Genomic DNA, 12,290 nt, shown 5'->3' on the forward strand with positions numbered 1-12,290 from the left:
GGTGGGACAGGGGCCACTTGGGATGCTCTTTTCAGGTGGCTAATCTCTGGAAAGAGAGTCAGGTGGGGGTAGCCCGAGGTGCAAGCTGCAGCTTCCCGGGTGTGACTCTCCTGGCCACGCAGGGACTCCACCTCCTCAGGGCAGGGAGCCGGGCGGTGGGCGAGGCAGACAGCCACCTCCACTTCTGGGGGACAACGAGGAAAATGAACACAGCTGCCTTGTCCAGTGCGTGTAGAGGACAAGCCTGGAGCAAACAGAAACACCTTCTCTAGCTGTGTCCTCACCAGCCAGGAAGGCTGGCCTCCCTCCTGGTGGCTATGATAAGTCATCTGTGTGTTTTCCCAGGACCATCACATCCTTCCCCACAGTATAAGCCACCATCTTAGTGATGATCACAATTTCCACCAACCACACCGTCAACCACCAGTTCGTGTTTTTCTCCTCTGCCCGGTCTACTCTCACTCTGCCCATTCTATTTACTCAACACCTTTACGAGCTTCCACTATATACCACCCCCAGTGCTAAATCTGGAAAACTCATGAATTCAGAAAGATGTAGGTTTGAATTCCAGTTTGGCCACTTACTAGTTGCATGACCTCAGGTGTCACTTAAACTTCCTGAGCCTCAGATCTTGTAAAAGGGGGACAATTTCACATGCCTTAGAATGCAATTGGCCAGAATTAAATGAGATGACACCTGTAAGCTGCTGAGCACAGTAGCAAGTACCCTAACTCTTCTTCTTAGCTCTGCTTCCCTTCCTTGAAGGTAGAGGTCTGGCTTGGTACTTCCCCAAATGCCCAGTAGCACCCAGCACACAGTGAGCACTCCAGAAAGATTGTTTGGGAAACTCCACATGTTGTCTGGAGGTAAGCCGGGACAGGAGAATCGTCCATGTGCCTCGCACTGGACAATCCTGCTGTGCCCTTCAGCTCTGGTTGACAAGACTTATGGCTCTAGTTGTCTTAGAGACACTATTCCTATCCTGATGGTTTCATTTATTTTTTTCTCTCTTTTGTTAGCAAATGAGTGAACGAAGATGTGAGAGGTGGCACCTTGCCAATAGGGAAGCTGAGCAGTGGAGTGGGGGGGGCGTGCTGGATGGGGCCAAGAGATCTGGTTCAAATCAGAGCTATGTCATGAACCACATGTGCGCGGCTGTTAAGGCTTTTACGTTCGTAATGTTCAACTCTGCCTCCTCCGAAGTCATGTGGCTCATCCCTGCCCCATCTACTCTGTAAAGTTGCTGGCAGGGACTAGGGCCTCACATAGGCACGATTAAAAGGATATGGAGGATGAACAGAAATTGGGCAATAGGAGCTCTCACTATTACTGCTCATTAAACCACATAGACATTTGTGCTAAGTGAAATTACATGCTAGAAAGAACAGGTGATGGGACTGTTGGAATTTAGGTTTTAAATTTGGACTTAGCTGCTAACTTGTTGTGTGACCTTGAGCCTCTCGTTGCCCACTTGGCACATCCAGAGTCTGTGTGAGGTCATCTCTTGCATCCCTCCAGGATTTGAAGGTTGAATACCATGAACAGACACTAATGACTTTGAAAAGTAGCAAACCCCCTCCAGCTCTCGGTGCTTTGGAGAGTGACGATCTGTTGACAATGCACTAGTTGGCTGCTTGAGGCCAGACTCTCTTGGCGGTCATCCTGGGAAGCAGTACAGGGCGGCCCAGACCATTGCCACAGCCCACGTGTAAGGCAGCTGTGAGGTTGCAAGCACATATTTGAGAGGAAAATAATTTTCCCTCAACAATAAATTGGGCAGCTGCAGGAGGTGTGGCTCCCCGGCACTGGGGTTTTCCAAGCCCTGTCAGACTTCTGACTCCCACCAAGTGGGCTTTCACCTGAAAGATGCAGGGAGGGAAACCTTTGGATTCATCTACTCCCAGGCCCAGCATTTCTGTAACAGGGCCTTTGACACACAGCCAAGCTGAGCCCATCTTTCAGACCTCTTCCCACTGTTTTGTCACCTTGCTAATAACCACATCGCTCAGCCTCCCAAAGCAGGTGGGGACAGCTACGTAATTAAGTTCTCACTGGTGGAACGTAAGCAGAGCTGAAGTCTGTGATTTCTGCATCACTTACAGAAAATACATGAAAACAGACGGCCTCCATTTCTCCTTGACCTTGACCTTGCTCCCTATGAGTAGGGATGCTGATATGGTAGTAACCCAGCTCTCTAGAGAGCACAACTCTCTAGAGACCAACAGAGAAATAAAATGGAAGGATCCCAGGTGCCAAGTGACCAAGTGAAGCAGAACTCCCTGCAGACTGGGGACACTTACCTCCAGGCTATCACGTGACAGAGAAATACCCTTCAGCCTGACTGGGGTCTCATTCCAGCTGCTTATACAGTCTACATCCTAACCACTACACAGGTCTAGGATTTACTCCTCAATTATAATCACTTTTTGCAGAGGGTGTATTTGGCTGAAACTATAAAAAGTCCAAGGTCAGCATGTTGTATGTATGAGAATCCTCTCCCCCAGCACTCCCCTCTTCAGGGACATTTGTAAAAGGACCAATGTGGTGAGACAGCAGCAAAAGAGGGAGAGGTTCTTAGAGATGTTGAGGCAAGACACCAAGGCGGTCTTCCATACCCTCTAGCTCTGACCACTCCTCCTCAGTCCCAACCAAGTTTTGACCTCAGAAGAGTACGAACAGCTTTTCAAAGAAGCAGTCTTTAAGTCCTTATCATCTCAGGGCTCCTATCTGACCAACTTTTCCTTTTTTATGTGGAGTCTGTGTGTGTACACACGCACGTACACATGCACGTGTATCGTGAGGGCTAGAGAGTGTTGGAGCTGAGAATTTAAGTAAGGTCCCCATCGAGAAAGCATGCTCTAACTTCCGTCCTGTGTGTTGTGCCAACTGTCCAACTGGGATGGACTGTGACTCTCATGCCAGGCTTGGCCTTTTCTCTAGACCTTAGGGTACAACCATCGCTGGCTTACGCCCTGTGGGGTGTGGGTCCCCCAGCCCAGGAAACAGCCCTTCCACGGCCGAGGCCTTCCATCTCTGACTACGGAAAATGCAAGGAGCTAGTAGCTCGTCTCATTCACAGTTGCTCATGGCTATTCATTTCCAAGGGCCTCGTCTTTGTCTCTTTTGATCATTCGGAAGCTGACACAAAACCCCAGGACTGCAATAGGACTTTGATCCGAGTAATGGAATCAGGCAGAGGGAGAGACAGCAGCATATGCTGCAAAGCCTTTTCGACTGGCTTTGGGCTTGGATGTTTAATGAGAGCAAATTCTGGAAAACCCGGGAAATAAAAACTGAAAGATGTAAATAGGGAGAGATTATCACTGAATTCTTGTAATTGTCTTACAAGCCCCTCTGGAGGGGCAGACAGTGACTAAGAAGGGACTCCACCATGGGATGACGATTAGGGCTTGGCAGGCAGAGGTGCGGTTTAGAGTTGGTCCTGAATGAAGCTAAATGTTCCAATCTGGGTTTTTTCTATCACTGGTTTTGTCAGTTTTCCTCCTCCTTTCCCCACCCGGCAGGCTTGTCAGGCATGAGTCAGGAAGAAGATGCCGAGGATCTAGGGAAGTGGCTGGTTCCCTCTGGTTTAGTGGATCCCTACTTGGAAGGGCTGGATTGGCCCCAAGCTCTGCCCTAACCAGTCACATGAAGGGACAAAATTGTCTTTCACCTCTCTAGCCCTCTGTCTCCTCACTGGAGGTGTGGTTCCATGCACCTCTCATCACCTCTGTCAGCCTGTGCTTCCCTTTACCTGTGTATCGTCCCTTGTGCTGGTCCGCAGCTATGGGGCCCAGGGAAGGGGGGATCTCAAAAGGCCAAGCTTCCTGCTGAGGCTATGAGGCTAAAAGTTGCAGAAGGCCACTTCTCTGGAGCTGGCCTGGCTTCAGCTAGCTGGATGAACTTGGATTGTTACTGAGCTTGTGGTAGACATTGTGCTAGGTAGATAAGCTAGACAAAGACAAATACTGCATGGTATCACTTACACATGGAATAGTAACAAAAGAAGAGGTCAAACTCCCAGAAATGGGGAGTAAAAAAGTGGTCACTAGGGGTAAGGGCTGGGGGAGATAGAGAGAGGTTGGTAAACAGGGACAAACTCCCAGCTGTAAGATGAGTAAGCTCTGAGGAGCTAATGAATAACGTGGTGACGATAGTTGATGATGCTGCATTGTAGACTTGAAATTTGCTAAGGGAATAGAACCTACATGTTCTCACAAAATATATGCAGATATACACACACGTATATATAAGGTGATGGGTGTGCTAATTAACTAGCCGGGAGGAACCCTTTCACAACGTATGCATATATTACGTTACCGTGATGTACATTATAAAGAGCTTACAATGTTATTTGTCAGTTAAACCTCAGTAAACCTGAACCAACAAGAGAGTTGTGAGGGCTAAATCCAATGTGCCACATAAAACGCTCTGCATAGCGCTGGGTTCAAAGCGAGGGCACACTTCATATTTATTGCTACTACTATTATCTTCTGACTTCTCCTTGGGGCAGGACCTCCCTGCCGCAAACTAGACTTGACCTCTAATTCTTCAGTGTCTCCTTGGCCTCGGATTCTGAAACGCAGAATGTTGACCTGGGTAAAAATGGTGTGACTCACCCATAGTGAGAGCACATCCTTAAAAGATTTTCCTCCAATCAACAGATACCAGGCACCGCAATACCCATTTTGTATACTCATTTCCGATTCTTTCAGCATTCTTTGGTTTTCTTCATTTTACAGAAGAGACTGAGTCTCAGGGAAAGTCAGTGAATTGACCACAGTCACACACTCAGAAAGTGCTAGAGCCAGGATTGTACCAGTTGGGTCTGGTGCCGAAGCCCACGAAACACCATCCCTGCCATAGGTACCAGATGGGCCCTTCCAACTTCACCTTGTCCTCTGACATGGCTAACCTGGGCCAAGTGAGCAGGAAGCGGGCTGAGGGTTTAAGTGTACACAGTAGGCCAAACACCTGATTCTGGCAGCTAGAGCATCACACTCCAGCCAATGAAGCCAGACTGCAGGTTGGAGCTCCCCTCCCAGAGAACCCTTGTGAAAGAAAGGAAGTTCTGGTTGGAGATATCCAGCCATAGACTCACAGAAAGATAATGGAACCCCACTGAGGCAGAATTTTATTTTATTTTAATTAAAAGATTTATTTGAGAGAGAGAAAGAGTATGCACACACACACAAGTGGCAGGGTGTGAAGTGAGAGAGAGAATCCCAAGCAGAATCCCCACTGAGGGTGAGCCCAACATAGGGCTTGATCTCACAACCTTGAGATCATGACCTGAGCCAAAATCAGAAGTCAGACACTCAATTGTCTGAGCCATCCAGGCGCCTTAAGGTCAAATTTTACATTGGATAAGAGCTGGCAATGATTGTGTCTCATTGCTGTCTAGGAAGAAAGAACTTGCCAAGCAAATTAATAATGTAAATAGGATTTCCCAGAAGAATCTTTAATCCATGTAATCCTGTCTAATCCAATAAACATTTCCTAAGAGTGCTGAAGATACAGAACTGAATGAATCTTTCTTTCCTTTTCAGAAGAAGCTCCTAGGCCAGCCCAGAAACAAGCATCTAAGTGCTTATACAACAAACAATAAAATTTAAAAAATAAATAAATAAAAGTTCAGCATGAGCACAATGATAAGAGGGAGGAACTGGGTTTGCCAAGGTCTAAGAAAGCTTAAGACTCAATCAACTATTTTGGAAACCTACTCCCTTCAGAAATACCTCTAGTTGGAAAGATTAATTTAGTAATTAGTCAATTCCATCAAGTTATTAAAGCAGGATATCAAAGGGTTGCTATTACCTCAACTTTGGTAAGTCTAATTGAAACCACTGTATGAGTTTTCAAATAATAAGATATCCCCCCTTCTAGAGACATTCTAGAATTTAGTTGTACATTTAGTTCAAGTGCATGTTCCTCTCAGTCCAGCTTCTTGGTCCAGTGGGCCATGTGTGGGCAGATTATGTTTTCCATTTCTTAAGGGGGCTCAGAGTGGTTTTGCAATGAGAGTTTTCCAGAAAAATGTGGAGAATAAGGCAGAGTGGGATTCAGGGCCAAGATAAATGGAGAGCACAGAGGATGGTACCAAAGGGATGGGACCTGGACCACAGACTTGGTATTTCAGCAGATTTCTTGGGGAGACGTTAAGAGGAAGAATGTGGGGAAGGTGTTAGTCAAGAAATGGCAACATTCAGAGGCAGAACTGGCACAAGGCAAGAACAATGGAGTGAGAGGCTTTGGGCCTTAGCGGTCTGATTTGGAAGGTGGTTGGGAGGCTGTGACCCTCCCTGACAGGAAGTCCGAGCCATGGGAGGTTGACAACAAACAGTGGGCATTCTCAGTTGTTGCAAAGCCGAGTTGGCTCAGTCGCACGCCCCCTCTCTCAAAAACCAACAGCCCTCCTTGAAAACTCACCCAAGTCCGACTACACTGACTCAGCAGGCCCGGGAAGCACCGAGAAACCCTTTGGGGGAAATCCAAAGCCCAGATCTTATTCTGAGAACCTCCCACCACCGGAAGGAAGAAAAGATCATGAAACTCAGCACTTTCCAGCTTGCCATTCCTCTCCACCGTGGTGGCACCGGCCAGGGGTTGGCGACTCTGCAGCTATTTTTACCCTCAGATTTCCGGAACTGCCTACCGATCCTGGTTAGAGGTCACCACAGTAAACTCAGCTCTGTCCACAGCAGTCACAAGAAGTCTAAGCCACAATGCCCAGCTGTGCACAGCCACACTCATCCATACCCCAGAGACATGGGCCCTAAAACCAGAGTCAAATGCCAGGGCCTATGCTGGATGGCAAGGGGACAGCTCCCTCCAGCTATCCAAGGATCAGACGTGAGGTGATGCACGTTGTGGCCAGCAGCCTCTGGCCCACTGGAGGAGGGCACCCAAGTTCACAGTTCATGTTTTAATCCTTTGAAGGGCCTCGAAGTTGACTGTTCCTGTGGTTTGTGGTAGACATAGGCCAGAATAGCTCTTCATAGCTGCAGAGAGCTACCACGTGGAGAGCCGTCTTGCTCTGACCCTGTTTAATGGTCACCAGCTTGACCACGGTCTCTCTCCTCCCCCTCACCTGTGAGCCTCCAGGCAGACTTATATTTTGCTCGCTATCTTCCATGTGTCTTTCAGTCCACAGCCTTCTCTCAGGGGCTTGGATGCTAGTGTATTTTAAGAAGGAAATACTTCTTCATCGTGTAGATAGATAAATAATGTCAATGATGGAGAAGTATTCTACACCAAGATAGGATCTTCTTGTGCCCAGCATCCGTGCGAACAAAGCCTGTGAACTGTGAAGCCCCACTCCAGGCTTGCTCAGGTGCGCTGCGAGGAGGCTGTTGAAAGGTAGTGAAAATGACCACTGTGTTCTCTCCTCCAGCGCAGCCAAGGGCCTTGGGTTTCTCTGGGGTAACAGCTAGAAAATGGGCGGTGACAAACGACTTAAAAATTCTTGTTAATAATGGCAATTATCATTGCTGTAATGAAGAGAATGCTGTCTGCAGGCCAAAGGGCCCCTCAGCCTTCTCCTGGAAGGGGGACTTCACGGTGAAGATTTCTAAGTCCTTGTGATCCAAATGTTGTCAACTGAAAGCAACCAAATGTCCAAACTACCATTTTCTCCTTTTACTGACCAGTTTTTTAGACCTCCAAACACTGAATTATAAAGTCTTTTCCCATCGGATTTCCCTCAGAAAATTAACTTGGATCAAGAAGGATTCAGTGTGGGTTGGCCTCTAAATCTGCCCAGCTCAGGGAGCTCAGATGTTGGCTCCCCGCCCTTCCTTCACAGGTCCCGGCTTCCGGTGACCGCCCGGCAGGGGATTTGCGGCCCCAGCGATTTCCCATCTCAGTTGTGGGGCTGTGACTCAACAGCTGCAGAGTTATAAGCCCACCGGCAAGGGCACCACCGGGCTCAGAAGGCCAGGCTGAGGGGGCGGGGGCGGGGGAAGGAGCGCTTTTGAGAGGGGAGGGCAGAAGGAGAGAAATGAAAGTTACAAAATGACGGACTTGCTAGGCCTACAATTTCATCATGCGATATTCAAATATTAGACCCTGGCCCCAAATAGCTGCTCACTTACTGCCTTTTCCCTTTGTATTGGCTCCAAGAAACACGAAGCAAGAGGCAGCTGAACAAAATGCCCCATTCATGAGAGTCTGGTGGATGCAAGCGAGTTCATGACTTGATAATCCCTGACAGCCCTCATTAAATCAGGGAGCTGCAGGTGTGAAGGCGGCTGGGGGTGGGAGCTGTGATCCGGGCCAGGGGACCGGAGCTCCATCCGTTGTGGGACCTTGTCAGGGCAGGGCAGCTTTCCAAGTTGATAAGGGAACGGTGCCAACTCAGAATGAATGCTTAAGGCAGAAGTCTCTTTTCATGGCAAGAAGTCAGAGGCTGTTCTCTTCATTTGAAGCATGTTTATAAATGCCTGGTTTCTCCAACAAAATGGAGCTCTAGAGAGCTCAAAACCGGCAAAAGGGGTAGAATCTCCTGGTGGTTCTGGAGTTCATCCCTGTCCCGGTCCTGACTCTTGTCCCTCAAAAACGATCTTCCTCTTAGGCATCCATCCTAACTGCTGTTTCCTGCACACGGACTGTAGGAGACAGCCCTCCTCTGCAGCCGCAGCACGCCACGTGACCCCACAGCGCCGCCATACTGGGCTTCCCCAGTTTGGTCACGGAGTGTGGCTCTCTGTGGGGAGGGGAACCTCCCCCCCGGGAAGCTCGGCTCTCCCTCCTCTTCCACTGGGGAAGTGAGGGCATCGCAGGGCATGTTCCTGACAGAGGAACGGGTATGGGTCAGGGCAGGATTAGCTGCCGCCGTTTTAGTGGGATTTTAGGAGTGCTTTTGGGAAAGTCTGAGGTAGAAACATTTCTCCCATACTGTCTTTCTGTTACCGATCCCTGAAATCCCTCAGTGGAGGAATTTGCTAGTTTTAGTAAACATCTTGTTAAATTACAAGGACTGTTGAGAGTCATAACGCATAATGTTGTTTCCTGTATCACAAAGTATCAAGAGGAAACATCAAGAAGTGAAAGAACACAGGTCCTGTCCCCAGTGACTCAACCAGCAAACTCCTGAATGGCAAGGCAGCAGTACAAAAAAGAAATGACGTGAGGCAACTCCGCACAGCCTCTTTGAGCCTCAGTTTCTCAATCTGTGTAAATAATGGGAATGATGGTAGAAACAGCACCTGACTCCAGAGGATTGTTAAGAAAATGTAATGATGTCCAGGAATCTGTATGAGCACCTTAAGATTATACCAGTCACGTGAAAGCTTCCCATTGTGCTATTTGCCAGAAGATGGGAACTAGGGAAGTGCAACTCTCTTAGATCCTTCCAGGTGGTTTTGCTTATGACCCAGCAGAGTACATGCTCTCCAGGGATGGAGGCCGTGGCATTTACCCCAAAGACCTGGCCTCGTGAGGTCTCAGAGTCAACTGCTACACGAAGGAAATTGGAGCCTCTGGGTCTCCCGGTACACAAGCTGTCTTGTATCTGTGGGAGCGTCAGGTTTTCAACTTCAGTACGGGTAATTAAGCTTAGTGAAAATACCTATTAATAGACTCATTCACCTGGTCACCTAGATAACAACTAGTATTTGAGGAACCAGGAACAAAAACACCAGGAGTCATTCAAAACAATCCAAACCATTGAAATTCAAGCACCATGTCAACCAAAACACTTTGCAAGCAGACAAGAAAAATGTAAAACTAAAGCTAGTTCTAATGGCTTTTGCTAAACAAAATAAACCTGGAGGGGAAAATAAAAGTATTTCCTCCAACTGGAGTTTTTACAAGAGGAGAAAAATCAAATGCTTTCCTTAAACTCTACAAAGCAAACAAAACCCTTCAAAAGTCCATGAGAAATGGAGGTATTTAGGTGATTAACTTTGAGTGGACATGCAAGAAGTGTTTCTGGAACCGTGTGGGGCAACTGGCCGGGGCAGTGCTTGTCAGAATCATCAGGATTTGACGGTATTAGAAATGCAAGCCTGGAGCTACGAACTTGAAACCTGGGACTTGGAAACTGAATCCATACTTAACGTCCCCGCCAAGCTCACCTCCCAGTAGAATAAAACCTCAATGTCTTCTACAAGCTATAGTTGTGGAGGAATAACAGGCAAAATATTTGAAACCATTAACGTTTATGGGGGCCTTCCTTCTGCTTTTCTAATTGGCTTTTCTCTGTGTAGTCTGTTAGGTCTGTCCTAACAAAATATGACCGACTGGGTGGCTGAAACAACAGAAATTTATTTCCTCACCGTTCTGGAGGCTGCAAGTCCAAGATCAAGGTGCTGGCAGGCCTGGTTTTTCCTGACACCTCTGTCCTTGGCTTGAGGATGGCCACCTTCTGTGTCTACACATGGTCACCTTTCTGCGCGTACACATCCCTGGTGTTGCTCTTTGTGTCCAAATCTCCTCTTTGCATAATGACACCAGTCAGATTAGATTGGGGCCCACCCTATCAGCCCCATTTTAACTTAGTTACTTCTCTAAAGGCCCAAATACAGTCCCATTCTGAAGTACTGGGAGTTAGGGCTTCAACATAGGAATTTGGGTGGTGGGGGGGGTGGCCACAATTCAACCCATAATACTGTTCTTAAGCTTTCTATACCTTTGTCCTGGGAAGATTCTGCTGTGGGCTCTTTTATTTTTAGCTCAGTCTGTCTTTGCTTCCACCCCTGTACCTCTCTGTCTTTCTGACCCTCTGTATCCACAGTTCCTCTGTGCATCCCAGTCTGGGTATCTGTCTCCCACCCTCACCCCAAGCCCTCTCACCCACTCCATTCTTCTGGTCTTTCTCCAAATACCTAGTAAGTAATTTCTATGTGCCTACTGTAAACGATGCAACAGAAAAAGGTTGTCCCTGTCCTTAAGGCACTTTTATTCTAGAAGTTCAGAAGAGATCTGATCTCAAATAACTACATGTAAAAGCAGACTGTGGTAAACTCCATAGAAGACTAAAGCAGAGGTTGGAAAGCTATAGCCCATAGCCCAAGGCCACGACCTGTTTTCATAAAGTTTTATTGAAACACAGGATGCCATTTACTAATGTACTATTCATGCCTGCTTTTGCAGAGTTGTGACATAGATCATACAGCCTACAAAGCCAAAGATGTTTACCGTCTGACTCTTTACAGAAAAAATTCACTGGCCCCTGAACTAAAGTCAAATATTTTAGGAGATGAGAGGCAGGAAGAAGCCCATCTGACTGTTATCTTCTGGGATATGTCACTGAGAATGCGTGATTTAAGCTGGGCTTTAAGGGATGAATAAGAGCTCAGGAGGCAGAAGTGGGAAGTGGGTTCTAAGTAACATCAACAGCATGAGCGGATGCGTGAGGTGGTAGGAATTAAAGACGCAGTTGGGGCTCTAAGTGAAGGCCCTCAGACGTCAAAATAAGAGCCTGGGCCTCAATCAGAGGGCTCCGGAGCATCTTGGAGGGCTTTTGCGCAGGAGGTGACACATAGTTAGCACATTCTATGTGAAAGGCACTACATGGAACGCAGAGATGAGTCAGACCCAATTCCTGCCATCAAGGAACCTATGAGTTTAATCAAGGGAATGAGACAAGTACCCAATTACTGTTCAGGGCGGAATAATGCTTCCCTGGGGGTAACTTAAACCAGAACAGTGATCAAAGAGAGGTTCAAGCAAAGTCAACGCTGCCGAATGGGTGGAGGATGGATTACTGATAATAACGATAGTTCAGATTCACTCAGGCTGTGGTGCGAGTCAGGTCCTTGGCTAGGTGCGTCACACACATTGCATCTCATTTAATCCCATAACAATCCTGGGAGGAGATACACATATTTTTCCCACTTTACTAATAAGGAAAGGGAGGCTAAGTCTGAGCAGGGTTCAAACCTAAGTTAGATTCTCCCATACTCTGTACATCCAAATTAGAGCCTCCATACTCTACACATCCAAGTTAGAGTCCCCCAGCCTGCTCTTTACCGCTCTGCTGAGAGGGGAGGCAGGGAGGCCTATCAAAAGACACTTGCAAAAGTTCATCATTTGGACAGAAGCAAACAGCAAGATTTGGGACTCATGCTTTACAGGTTAGTATTTGAGTTGGTTCTAATTTTTGAAAAAATCTCCAAGCATAGAAGGATAACTGATAAGCCTCAGGATGTGTACTTGGCTCTGACGTGTGGCTTGTGAAGCAATGACATCTACCTCCATTTCACAAATGGACCATGGGCCACAGTGCTTCCCGAGATGGGCAGAGAGCAAAAGCTTGTCTTTCTAGGAGGGAGCTCTAAAGAGGTGTT

Source organism: Meles meles, chromosome 5, assembly GCF_922984935.1.
Source record: "Meles meles chromosome 5, mMelMel3.1 paternal haplotype, whole genome shotgun sequence".
Taxonomy (NCBI): Eukaryota; Metazoa; Chordata; class Mammalia; order Carnivora; family Mustelidae; genus Meles; species Meles meles.